The sequence below is a fragment of the Pan troglodytes genome, chromosome 6, assembly GCF_028858775.2.
Source record: "Pan troglodytes isolate AG18354 chromosome 6, NHGRI_mPanTro3-v2.0_pri, whole genome shotgun sequence".
Classification (NCBI taxonomy): Eukaryota; Metazoa; Chordata; class Mammalia; order Primates; family Hominidae; genus Pan; species Pan troglodytes.
The window spans coordinates 156,289,482-156,302,321 of record NC_072404.2 but is presented as its reverse complement, the minus strand read 5'-3'; the positions used below and the strand labels follow the sequence as shown (position 1 = coordinate 156,302,321).

At 41.8% G+C, this 12,840-nt stretch overlaps 1 long non-coding RNA gene across 1 annotated transcript in view; it reads right to left on the bottom strand.

The window, feature by feature from the left end:
- Window positions 1-12,840, bottom strand: part of LOC107971673 (uncharacterized) — a 90,775-nt gene that overhangs the window by 67,621 nt on the left and 10,314 nt on the right. Inside the window, exon 3 of the long non-coding RNA XR_001714570.3 lies at window positions 8,725-8,821. This is a non-coding gene — a long non-coding RNA (uncharacterized LOC107971673). The remainder of the gene's footprint in view (window positions 1-8,724; window positions 8,822-12,840) is intronic.

Here is a 12,840-nt window from a genome sequence, read left to right as displayed (position 1 = left end):
TTATTATTATTCGTAGTAGAGGGGAGGTCTCGCTTTGTTACCTAGGCTGGTCTTGAACTCCTGGGCTCGAGGCATTCTCCCATCTTGGCTTTGCAAACTGCTGGGATTACAGGCGTGAGACACCATGCCCAGATGTGTAGGTATTCTGATCAATAATATAAATAAATTTTGGGCAAGATATGTAATAATACTTGTTTACAGTGTCATTCAGAAGATTAAATGAGTTTGATGTATTTTACTGCCTGGCATATAGTAACTTCCTAATAAGTGATAACTATTATTGTTAAATGTAAAAAATGAAAGATCAGAATCAGCAGAAATTGATGGTAATGATAGCAGTATGTTAAATGGTGTATTTAATTAATGTGGGGTTCTTTTATTGTAGTTACTCTTGATAAAATTTGTGGTTTCTGTATTTTTAAAAACAGCTTTGTTTTTAATGTATGTATATGTGATTTTTTTCTTGAGATTTTACCTCTCTTTTGTAAGGCTGCAACAATGAAGAATGCCAGATTTCTTAAATTATAGCAGCTTGTAGTGTTGTTTGTAATAAAACTATAAACAGTTAATGAGGCTGCGCATGGTGGCTCACTCCTGTAATCCCAGCACTTTGGGAGGCTGAGTCAGGTGGATTACCTTAAGTCAGGAGTTTGAGACTAGCCTGGCCAACATGGTGAAACCCCGTCTCTACTAAAAATACAAAAATTAGCCAGGCATGGTGGTGTGCTGTAATCCCAGCTACTCGGGAGGCTGAGGCATAAGAATCACTTAAACCCGGGAGGCGGAGGTTGCAGTGAGCTGAGATTGCACCACTGCACTCCAGCCTAGGCAACAGAGGGAGACTCCATCTCAAAAAAACAAGCAAAAAAAAAGTTAATGAAATGGAATTATTGTAATGATACTTAAATTTCAGTATATCAGACATGATTATTTTATAAATGATCATACATAATACTTTTTAATACTTTTAAATTAACAAAGAGACTACATAGAAACACAGAGAGAGAGAGAGGCTACGCACGCACACACACACACACCCTGAGCATTGCCTATGTGTGAATATGTGTGAATTACTCCTGGTTTCCATTTTCTCCATATTCTTGCTCCTTTCTGGTCAACAATGTTTTCAAACTTATCAGAAACTTTATGGTTTTATTATTTAGTTTAGAACAAAGGTATTAATAAATACAATCTACTTATCTGCTGATGATAAAGATTAATTTTAGAACATCCTTTGACTACAAAATAAGAACTGAACACTGTTCCACACAATACTCTTAGACAAGATAGCTTGATAACTGAGGAAACATTTTCTTTCTCAGTATAGGTTTGACTCCATTTTTCCCCCAAAGTAGTGTGCTTTTGGTGCATCACCTATGCTTATGTGAACACATCCATTTGCTAAAGTCATGGCATTTATTTGAAAGTTCTTATTTTGAGTTCCTAGTTGACAATGAAGACTGAATTAAACATAATTTATATTTATTTCTTGTCTTTCACCCCATTATTTTCTGTCTGGCATATAATTGCTTTCTTTGCATATTCTGTGGCTTTTTACAGAAGTGTCTTTGATATTTCTTATGATGTCCTCCATCATCAGAGACAATTCAGACATATATGATGCCTTGTAGCTTCAATTGTCCACTCTTAATAACATAAAACACATGTTCTTTGAAAATACAAATCATATTTTTAAACTCTTACCGGTCTAACTAAGGAGAAATAAAGAGAATAAACATATATAAGACTAAGAATGAGAAAGGAGACATACCAGAGATAAAGTGATTAAAAGAATTATAAGAGATACCACATATACACATATACTTTGGTGTCAATAAATTTGAAAACAGGAGGATAAAGAGATGATTTCCTATATAAACAAAACTCACCCAAGAAAGAGACTAAACATAAATAGAACAATAACCGTTGATGAAATTGAAAAAGTGTTAAACTCTAACATTGCAAAAATCACCAGAGACAGATGGGTTCCCAGCTGAGTTTTATCTATTCTTTAAACAGCATAAAATCTCAATGTGATTTATACTATTCCAGGCTATTCAAAAAAAGATAAAAAGCCCATCAATTTATTTTAAGAAGTCAGCAAACTGTAAATCTAAACCCAATAAAGACAATGCAAACAAAACAAAGCCAAACAAAACAGGAAACTGTAGCTCAGTCACATTTATGTGTATAGATGCACATTTCTAAGTTTATGAATATATATGCATGATTCCACACAATTACACTGAATTCAGAAATGTAATCAAGATTTTTTAAAGGTGGTTGACTAACAGAAAACCTGTCAATATAATCCAATATATCAACAGATTTAAGAGGAAAACTATATGATCACGTCAAGATACATGATATGTATGATCATGAAAATATAACTGATATAATTCAATAGCCATTCCTAACAAAAAAATTCTACACAAATTAGCTATAGAAGAAAATTATTAACATAATAGACTATTTACCAAAACCCAACAGGAAATGTCCTAAATAACAAAATACCAAAAATTGTTTTATTAAAATGAATAACTAGTTGATTTTAATAACTACAACACCATGCTATATCAGCAGTGTTATTACTTAACACTGTCTTGAACAGTGTAGTACCTTCAGTGAGAGGAAAAATGGTATAAATATAAGTGGCGCGAGCCGAGATCGCACCACTTCACTCCAGCCTGGGCAACAGAGCAAGACTCTGTATCAAAGAAAGAAAGAAAGAAAGAGAAAGCATTCATGTGCTTGGATGAGAAGACTACTATTAAAACGTGGGAGAGGAACTGAGGAGATGTAGATCAGAAGATACAAAGCGGTGGATATGCAGGATGAACAAGTTTAAAGATTTAATGTAGATGAAGACTCAAGTTAATAAAATTGGTCAGGCGCGGTGGCTCATGCCTGTAGTCCTAGCACGTTGGGAGGCCGAGGTGGGTGGATCATTTGAGGTCAGGAGTTCAAGACCAGCCTGGCCAACATGGTAAAATCCCATCTCTACTAAAAATACAAAAAAAAAAAAAAAAATTAGCCGGGTGTGGTGGCAGGCACCTGTAATCCCAATTACTCAGGAGGCTGAGGTAGGAGAATTGCTTGAACCTGGGAGGCTGAGGTTACAGTGAGCCGAGATTGTGCCACTGCACAACAGCCTGGGTGACAGAGTAAGACATCATCTCAAAAACACAAAAACAAATAACAAATAAAGTTAATAAAATTGCATTAGGGATGTTTGTTGAAAACAACAGAGTAGACTTTAGCTGCTCTTGTCACCAAAAAAGAAACTGTGTGACATTATAGATGTTAATCTGCTTCACTTTGGTAACCATTTTACTGTCTATTTGTACCCATAACATCATGTTTAAACCTGAAATATACACAATAACATCTATTTGTAAAAACTAGGTAAGACAATTTTCCCAAAATGATGTGTAAATTTAGTTACATTGCAATTAGTACTCGAATAGGCAGTGGGTGATCTGGATTAAATATCTTTAAGAGTTACATGGACAGGCCAGGCACAGTGGCTCATGCCTGTAATCCTAGCACTTTGGGAGGCGGAGATGGGTGGATCACTTGAGATCAGGATTCAAAAGCAGCCTGGCCAACATGGTGAAAACCCGTCTCTACTAAAAATACCAAAAAATTAGCTGAGTGTGGTGGCAGACACCCGTAATCCCAGCTACTCAGGAGGCTGAGGCAGGAGAGTCACTTGAACCTGGGAGGTGGAGGTTGCAGTGAGCTGAGATCACTCCACTGCACTCCAGCCTGGGTGACAGAGCGAGACTCTATCTCCAAAAAAAAAAAAAAAAAAAAAAAAGCAAGAAAGAGTTACATGGACAAATAAATGACTGAGAATAGCAAGAAAAAAAGTGAGGGGAGGCTGGGCGCAGTGGCTCACGCCTATAATCCCAGCATTTTGGGAGGCCGAGGTGGGCGGATCACAAGGTCAGGAGTCGAGACCATCCTGGCTAACACAGTGAAACCCCATCTCTACTAAAAATACAAAAAGTTAGCCGGGCGTGGTGGCGGGTGGCTGTAGTCCCAGCTACTCGGCAGGCTGAGGCAGGAGAATGGCGTGAACCCAGGAGGCAGAGCTTGCAGTGAGCCGAGATTGTGCCACTGCACTCCAGCCTGGGCAACAGAGTGAGACTCCATCTCAAAAAAAAAAAGAAAAAAAAAGTGAGGGGAGATTTGGCAGATAGTAGAACAAACTGAAAAATCACTGTTACCAAATCATTAAAGAACTGTAGAAGATTAGACAAACATCTTGATGGAATGGAATAAGGACCTAGAAAGAGAACTCAGTATATATACAAAAAGTAATATGTGATAAAGGTGGTAGTGCAAATCCTTGTGAAAAGATGAATTATTTAATAAATGGTGCTGGCACAACTATCTAAAAGAAAATAAACTGGGCCAGGCGCGGTGGCTCACGCCTGTAATCCCAGCACTTTGGGAGGCCAAGGTGGGCGGATCATGAGGTCAGGAGATCGAGACCATCCTGGCTAACACGGTGAAACCCCGTCTCTACTAAAAATACAAAAAATTAGCTGGGCATGGTGGCGGGCGCCTGTAGTCCCAGCTGCTCGGGAGGCTGAGGCAGGAGAATGGTGTGAACCTGGGAGGCGGAGCTTGCAGTGAGCCGAGATCGCGCCACTGCACTCCAGCCTGGGTGACAGAGCGAAATGCCGTCTCAAGCAAAACAAAACAAAACAAACAAAAAAACAAAAAACTCAGATATCTAGCTTATGCCAGACACAGAAATAAATTACAGATGGATAAAAAATTAAAAATCAATCAAACAAACAAAATCTTTGAGAGGGAAAAATCTAGGAAAATATATACTTAGGTAGGAGAGACACAAACCCAGACATGACAAAAGAAAAAAATAAACGTATTAGACTATAAAAGTTTAAAACTTTTTTTTTTTGAGATTAAGTTTGTCTCTTGTTGCCCAGGCTGGAGTGCAATGGCATGATCTCAGCTCACTGCAACCACCGCCTCCTGGGTTCAAGCAATTCTCCTGCCTCAGCCTCCCAAGTAGCTGGCATTACAGGCACCTGCTACCATGCCCGACTAATTTTTGTATTTTTAGTAGAGATGGGGTTTCACCATGTTGACCAGGCTGGTCTTGAACTTCTGACCTCAGGTGATCCACCTGCCTCGGCCTCCCAAAGTGCTGGGATTACAGGCGTGAGTCACCACGCAGGGCCAAAACTTTAAAACTTTTATATGAATAAATGTGGAAGAGATACAGTAATCAAAATCAATAGATAATAAATGCAGAGAAAATATTTATAATACATAGGAGAGGTAACTATTCCATAATGATACTGTACAAGGAGTTTTTACAAACTGATGCAAAAGAGAATAAAAGACTAGTAAGAAAGTCTTGAAATATATGAACAGACAATTCACAGAAGAGAAAATCTAATGGCTAATAAACATTTGAAAATACAGTAAATGGGGCAGGAGTGGTGGCTTACACCTGTAATCCCAGAACTTTGGGAGGCCAAGGTGGGTGGATCACCTGAGGTCGGGAGTTCGAGACCAGCCTGACCAACATGGAGAAACCCCATCTCTACTAAAAATACAAAATTAGCTGGGTGTGGTGCCACATGCCTGTAATCCCAGCTACTCAGGAGGCTGCGGCAGGAGAATCGTTAGAACCTGGGAGGCAAAGGTTGTGGTGAGCCAAGATTGTGCCATTGCACTCCAGCCTGGGCAATAAGAGCGAGACTCCATCTCAAAAAAAAAAATAATAAAAAAATAAATATATATATATATATGTCAAAAATTTAAAAGAGTGATAACGCCTATTATTGCAAGACTATGGCGAGAAGGAGATTCTCATACATTGTTGGTGGAAACAAGAAATATTTTAGCCTTTTTGTAAAACAATCTGGCAATATATATTCAAATTACATTTACTTGTATCTTTTCCCAAGCAATGACAAACCTGCTTTATATCCCTTAGGAGTAAAAGCACGGAGAAGATCACACATAGAAGGATGTTCTCTTTGGCTTTGTTCATAGTAGAAATTGATAAATAAATAAAATAGAGTTCTGCAAGTTGACTTTAAGAGTTATAAGATATTTTTGGTATTATTGAGTGAGAAAAGCAAGATGTCCAATGTGATCAACTTGCCATCAAGTTGCCAATGAGTCTCCTCAGTAAATGGTGCCCTATCAGGGGCTCAACATTGGTCTTCCTAGCTGGCAGGTTAGACATTCAGTGACAGCAGCAGTTAGAACAGACTTGGTAAGTGGGAGGTCAGGTCACTGGGCCCATGCATAACCTCAGAATATTGTTTAGCCAAATATCTACGAACCCTGTAGACCAGTCAGGTTGACACATTAAAATTAACCATCACAAGTCCACCCCTTGTCAGGCTGGCAAATATACACATCTCCTTAAATCATATTTAATCTCCAAATAAAGACAGAACCAATGTCATAATTCCACCTAACATGACACAACTACCCTGCATACAACTGGAAACACATTAATCCCTTCCCCAGCAGAGGAGGTAAAATCCTTGAGTGACATTTACTCTTGTCCTTGGTATCCCACAACTTAAATACTATGATGTAAAATTAACAATACTTAAATACTATGATATAAAGCCAATACATCTTATGTTACATGATAAAGGAATAAAAGAGGGAAGAAACAAAGTTACTTATCATACACACATATTTATAACAAAATAAAGGAGATAAATGTATGACAATTACAGTTCTCATTTTTGTAACTGGTCACATGATCATAGTTGGTATTGATAATCACCTCCTTCCATGACCCCTTTTGTTTTCCTTTTGCCTTCAGCAGGCACCTTGGCTGGCTGGGGGTTCATTACCAGTGGGGTGACCCAAACCTTCATTCCGGAAGGGTCTGGGCTATTAATCCTGTCTGGATTGCGTTGTTGTAGTTTTCATTGACCTTAGTCACAGGGCATGATAATAATAAGATTGCTTGTATTTCTGATATACTCTCCCTTATGCCCAGTGTGGAGTAGTAGTCCAATTTCCCCCTTGGCAATCAGAATTAATTATTCCAGTCAACAGAGATACTCCCTTCTTAGTCTGTTGGTTCAGAGGCATGAGGAGCCCAGAATGTCTGGGCCACAGTCTTAAATTCCAGTGCAATGGAATCACTGGTGTGTCTCCTGATGGAAACATTTCTCCCTGTGGAACTAAAACCTCTAGGCAAGCAGAGCATAAGGTCATGGGAAGAGGTAGCAAAATTTTGCTAGTGGATTACTAGAGATAACAGTGAGTGGTGCCACTCCCATTTCCACCCACTACTTCCTAGATCCGTGAGTCCTGGCTAAGGTAGAAACGGTACCACGTATTGGATGCTGATTCAGAGCATATAAAACTTCCTGGAGAACCTTGCTTCAGCTCTGCCACCTAACTGGAGCTGTAACTGTGTCTTCAAAAGGCCACTCCACCATGCAGTCAAGCCAGCTGTTTCAGGGTGGTGGGGAACATGGTGAATTCCATGAACATGGGCCCATTTCTTTACCTCTGTTTTTCTGAAACGTTATTTCCTTGATCAAAAGCAATGCTGTATGGAATACCATGATGGTGGATGGGCATTCTATAAATTCACAGATGGTAGTGTTGGCAGAAGCACTGCATTCAGGGAGGGCAAATCTATATCTAGAATAAATGTCTGTTCCTGTAAGAACCAAATGCTGCCTCTTCCATATGTCCAATGGTAACCTGCTATCAGGTAGCTGGCTGATTACCCCAGTGAATAGGACCATATATGGCGTGTTCAGTGTTGGTCTCTGCTGCTGGCAGAATGGACACTCGGCAGTGGCTACAGCCAGGTTGGCCTTGGTAAATGGAAGTCCATGTTGCTGAGCCCATGCACAACCTCCTCCCTGTCACCATGGCCAGTTTGTTTATGAGCCCATTGGACAATAATGGGGTTGTTGGGGAAAGAGTTTCACTGGTGATATGGTTTGGCTGTATCCCCACCCAAATCTCATTTTGAACTATAATCCCCATAATCCCCACATGGCATGGGAGGGACCCAGTAGAAGGTAATTGAAACATGGGGACTGTTTCCTCCATGCTGTTCTCGTGATATTGAGTGAGTTCTCACGAGATCCGATGGTTTTATAAAGGGCTTCCCCCTTTGCTTAGCCCTCATTCTCCTGCTGCCCTGTGAAGAGGTGCCTTCTGCCACGACTGCAAGTCTCCTGAGGCCTCCCCAGCCATGTGGAACTGTGAGTCAATTAAACCTCTTTTCTTTATAAATTACCTAGTCTTGCATATTTCTTCACAGTAGTGTGAGAATGGACTAATACCGCTGGTATCCACACATGGGTTATTCTATCCACTTGATTATTAAAATCCTCCTCTGCTGACATCACCTTTTGGTTTGGTGAGCATTCACATGGGACACAAATAACTTCAGAAGTTTTTTGCTCAGGGATGTCCACCCACATATCTCTTCCCCAAATTTCCTTGTCACCAATTTTTAAATCATGTTCTTTCCAAGTCCCTGACCACCCAGCCAAATCACTGGCCACAGCTCAAGAATTGATACATAATTGCACATCTGGCCATCTCTCCTTACAAGCAAAGTGAACAACCAAGTGCACTGCTCAAAGTTCTGCCACCTGGGAAGATTTCCCTTCCTACAGTATTTCAGGGATGTCTCAGAAAGGGACTGTAATGTGGCAGAAGTACACTTTTGAGTCGTACCTGCATAGAATGCAAAATCATCTGTAAACGAGGCCTGAGTCTTCTCTTCCTCTGTCAACTGATTGTAGAGAATGCGCCATGAGGCCACAGGTGCAGGCTGTAAGAGAGAAGGTAATTAGAAATAGTGGGGACCATGGGCATTTGGGCCACTTCTTAAATAACTTAATTGTACCTTCAGGGCCTATGTACATATATCTCTATAAGATTGATCTATCTAGCTAGCTATCTACCTACCTACCTAGAGGTAGAGGGAAACAAATGCAATTATAGAGGCTGACAAGTCCCAAGATCTGCAGTTGGCAAGGTGGAGACCCAAGAGAGCCAATGGTGTTTTTCCAGTCCAAGTCTGAAAGCCTGAGAACCAGGAGAGCCAATAGTGTAGGTATAGTTCAAAGCCTAGCAGGCTAAAGACCAGGAAAACCAATGTTTCACTTCAAGTGCAGAGGCAGGACAAAACTGATGCCCCAGCTCCAAGTAGTCAGGCAGGAGGAAACTCCCCCTTACTTGTAGGAGACTCAACCTTTTTGTTCTATTCAAGCCTTCGACTGATTGGACAAGACATACCCACATTATGCGGGCAATCTGCTTTACTGAGTCTACCAATTGAAATGATAATCTTGCCCAGAAACACCCTCACAGACACACCCAGAATAATGTTTGACTAAATTTCTGAGCACCCCGTGGCCCAGTCAAGTTGATATACAAAATTAACCATCACATGCCTTATCCATGTTGGATGCTCTCTGGTGGATAACTGTTTATTTTTTTGAGATGGAGTCTCACTCTGTTGCCCAGGCTGGAGTGCAGTGGCGCAATCTCGGCTCACTGCAACCTCCACCTCCTGGGTTCAAGCAATTCTCCTGCCTCAGACTACCGAGTAGCTGGGACTACAGGTGTGTACCACCATGCTCGGCTAATTTTTGTATTTTTAGTAGAGATGGGGTTTCCCCATGTTGGCCAGGCTGGTCTCCAACTTCTGACCTCAAGTGATCTGCCCACCTTGGCCTCCCAAAGTGCTGGGATTACAGGCATGAGCTACCACGCCCGGCCTGATGTTAACATTTTGACATAGGACCTGCATATTTTTTGCTAACTCTCAAGTGTCTATTCACACACTTCTTCTCTAGACTTTATTTGCCTCCAATCTGTCAGTCTTTGACTTCTAGGCCCCTGATCACCGGCCACTGCCGTGGAATCTGCATATATTCTTATCTTGGGCAACTCTTCCTTCCACACAAGGTACCACTCACAGCTTGCCAATTGGGAAGAGTTTCCCTGCCCAGTATTGTTTAAGGGCATCTCTAAAGGTGAATATAATGCAGCCACATACATATTCAGTTTGCACCCATGTAACTCAACAGACACATCTGTAAACAAGGTTTGGGCTTTTCCCTCTTACATTGTTTGGCTGTGTCCCCACCTAAATCTCATCTTCAACTATAGCTCCCACAATTCCCACAAGTTGTGGGAGGGATGCAGTGGGAGATCATTGAATCATGGAGTTGGTTTCCCCCATACTGTTCTCATGGTAGTGAATAAGTCTCACGAGATCTGATGGTTTTATAAGGGGTTTCCCCTTTCACTGGGCTCTCCTTCTCTCTTGTCTGCCCCATGTAAGATGTGCCTTTTGCCTTCTGCCATGATGTGAGGTCTCCCCAGCCATGTGGAGCTGGGAGTCCATCAGACCTCTTTTTATCTATAAATTACCCAGTCTCGGGGATGTCTTCACCAGCAGCATGAAAACGGACTAATACATCTTCCTTTAGCTGGCTGTATGGGAACTCTCCCCACAACACAGTCATAAGTGTGAGTTAGGGTAGGGGTACCTGTGCATCTGTGGCAGGGGACATCAGTCTAGGCTACCTTTCCCTGAAGCTTACTTGTGCCTTCTGCTCTGCTCACATTTGACCCCAAATGTACCATTTCAATTTTTTGATGGACTGCTCCTGGGCCCACCTGTCTTTATGACTTGGCAAGTCTGGCAAAATGCCTAATGGGCATTTCTGGACCCATCACCCCCTGGTTCCCTATGGTCAAATTTTCTCCCAGTAATGTGCCAGAAAATTTTTCTATAATTCTCTTCTTCAGATGGCATGTCTTCTCTCCAGAGCGGTCTACACTGATTCTCCCACTAGAGCTTGCCATAAGCTCTGCCCTGAACAGATTTAAATTAAATATGACCTTTTTGCAGATTTACCTCAAAACCCAGGTATAAGTAGGAATGGAGAACAATCTGAATGATGGATATTACGCTATTCTGAAAATCACTCAATTTAACACAGGTTCATAGTCTTTGACCCACCTACAAGCCATCCCAGCCCCCCATGCAAATGCATGCTGCCAGGCCTGTCTCATCAGTCCTCCAAATGCACTTGAATTTGGAACACTGCTTATACTCCCACTGGCTCCTACTATAAGACAACCCAACAATCTCTGATAAGAGTGGTAAAAGCTAAGTAACGAGGACCCCCAGATGTTATCAGACCATATGAATAAAATGAGGATGTATTAACTCGAAACTCAAAATCATAATGGCTTGGTCCCTACAAGTTTGATAGCTTGAACCTCAGTGGCCCATGAAAAGCAGCCTGTAATTATTTCTGGGAGTCTCCAAAAGGCATGCTTCCCAAGACCAGGCAGACACATTGCCCAATTCCGGAATGCAAGACCGACATGGTATTCTGGGTGAATATCACTCCCAGGGCCCAGCTGAGAGTCACAGGGAGTAAAATGTGGATGCAATGGTATAACATGGGCCCTGCACCATTCAGCTGTTCTCACGCCATTTCCCACTCAGGACCACCATGTTCTTTCTCTTCTACTTTGGTTGGCCCTGGCTATTGCCCACTGCCCTTGACACTGCTTGAGGGAGGATCACTGACACTAATGCTGACAGCACCCTTTGTGGGCTCCCCACCATCAGGCCAAGGTTGTAGCCCCCTGATACTTGCAGAGCCATTTGTTTGCACATTGCCAGAACAGGGCTGGGTCCTGTGTGGATATGGGGAGAAAGGCCTGCTCCCTCCATTCATGACACTTTGCTTCCCAGGTGCTCAAGCCCAAACCTCATGAGGTCTCTCACAGACTGCCCTGTTGACTTCTCCTCTCCATTCATTTTTCATCTCTGGCAAGCTTCTCTCAGCACTAGCTCCCTACCAACCAGAGAGTCTGCCTTAGCCATAGAAGTAAGCAACTGTTTTCATATATTCTGTCACAACACCTAGCACACAAACATCCCCACATGCCTTCTCCAACCTCCATCCAAAAAGACAAAGTAGCATGCATCTAAGTCAGAACACTTCATTTATGTGGTTATTTTGATTATGACTTTATTTTTTAAATTTTATTTTTATTTTATTTTATTTTATTTTTGAGATGGAGTCTTGCTCTGTCACCCAGGCTGGAGTGCAGCGGTGCGATCTTGCTTCACTGCAACCTCCGCCTCCCGGGTTCAAGTGATTCTCCTGCCTCAGCCTCCCGAGTAGCTGAGACTACAGGTGCGCACCACCACACCCGGCTAATTTTTGAATTGTTAGTAGACACAGGGTTTCACCATATTGGTCAGGCTGGTCTTAAACTCCTGACCTCGTGATCCACCCGCTTTGGCCCCTCAAAGTGCTGGGATTACAAGCGTCAGCCACCGTGCCTGGCCTATTTTTATTTTTTTGAGATGAGGTCTGTCATCCAGGCTAGAGTGCCGTGGTGCCATCACAGCTCACTGCAGCCTTAAACTCCTTGGCTCAAGCGATCCTCCTGCCTCAGCCTCCTGAGTAGCTGGGACTATAGGCACGTGCCACCAAGCCTAGCTAATTTTTAAATTTTTTCATACAATCAGGGATGATCTTGCTATATTGCTGAGGCTGGTCTCAAACTCCTGGGCTCAAGTGATTCTCCTGTGTCAGCCTCCTGAGTAGCCGGGACTGCAGGCACACACCACAGCACCCAGCCACAATGACTTTATTTTTTGAGGAAAAACAGGGTTCAGTGTTTGCTTATATCTAGACCCATTCTCAAAATAAAGAGTTGTAACTTTTAATTTTTAAAACTCTTTAGTTTACCAAGCATAGTTCATATTTCCAAAATGATTTTCCTAGGACCGGTTTTCCCATGGAGAGT